The sequence below is a fragment of the Suricata suricatta genome, chromosome 9 (genome assembly GCF_006229205.1).
Source record: "Suricata suricatta isolate VVHF042 chromosome 9, meerkat_22Aug2017_6uvM2_HiC, whole genome shotgun sequence".
Lineage (NCBI taxonomy): Eukaryota > Metazoa > Chordata > Mammalia > Carnivora > Herpestidae > Suricata > Suricata suricatta.
The window spans coordinates 130,601,724-130,602,985 of NC_043708.1; the positions used below are offsets into that span (position 1 = coordinate 130,601,724).

The 1,262-nt window shown below is 47.2% G+C and overlaps 1 protein-coding gene across 4 annotated transcripts in view; it reads right to left on the reverse strand.

Moving 5' to 3' along the window:
- SV2B (synaptic vesicle glycoprotein 2B) overlaps positions 1 to 1,262 on the reverse strand; it is a 193,966-nt gene that overhangs the window by 35,636 nt on the left and 157,068 nt on the right. The gene's annotated exons all lie outside the window — the stretch shown is intronic.

Below are 1,262 nucleotides of genomic sequence, written 5' to 3' on the forward strand. Positions count from 1 at the left end.
TGGGGGGAGGGGTCGAGAAGGCTGTGTAAACAAACCTTGTTAAATCAACCCTTTCTTCCCAGTCACTTCTTCACCATTTACCACCCTTAGCCCAAACTCCTTCATCTTGTCAATTCTTTAGCAATTCTTTGTTTCATGATCTAAAAAAAGCTTTCTGCTCCTCTCGCTTCTCTGGTCCTTCATTCTCTTTGGAAGGCTCACTTGCATATGTTAAAATTTGATCAAATGTGTAGGTTTTTCTCCTGTTAATCTATCTTTGTCAGTTTAATTTTCATACCCAGCCTGGGATACTAAGAGGAGCGAGGGAAACTTTTTCCTTCCCCGCAAGGCCCTGGATATTGGCCACCCCATTCCCTGGCTGCCTTCCAAGCAGGTGTCCCCACTGAAATGTTCTGCATGGCTGGGGTGAGCACAGGCTATGTTCTGACTTAGACCCAATCAAAGACAAGTATCCTAGTTGACTATAAAGTAGAGTCATTTTTCTTGAGGTTGTTAATACAGTCACTCACCACATCCCTAGGCAACAGGGTGTTACTTTTTCCCCCTGAGGAGCAACGAAGGGTAAAGATTGCATTTGAGTGGCTATCTAAATGCTTTGGAGTCTGATTTTTGACCTACTTCCTGATTTTGGGATCAACCTTCCCCTCTGACCTCTCTTGGCTGCAGTGAGGGTTCAAGGTCTGGGGTACCTGGGCTCTGGGGGGTATCTGATAACACGAACCAGCTCCAGCCAGGAGTTCTGTTGCAGGGCCTGTTGCTTACCCTCCTGAGTCCCTGCCAGAGCCCAGGCAGAGATATGCATGCAACGGACACACACCTGTCGATGGCCGGACACTCCCAGGAGGCTTTCAGCACGCTCGTGTTTTTCCAATTTCAGGAAGAAGCTTTTACCAGATTCTTTTAAAAAATTTTGTTTCTTTTTTCCTTTTTTATTTGAGAGAGCTTGAGTGGGGGAGGGCAGAGAGAGAGAGGGAGACATAGAATCTGAAGCAGGCTCCAGGCTCTGAGCTAGCTGTCAGCACAGAGCCCGACGCAGGGCTTGAACTCATAGACTGCAAGATCATGACCTGAGCCGATGTCAGATACTTAACCCACTAAGTCACCCAGGTGCCCCCTTTTACCAGATTCTTTTTAAAAATGTTTTTGTTTTTTATTTGTTTTTGAGAGACAGGGAGAGACTGCGCAAGCAGGAGAGGGTCAGAGAGAGAGGGAGATACAGAATCTGAAGCAGGCTCCAGGCTCTGAGCTGTCAGCACAGCGCC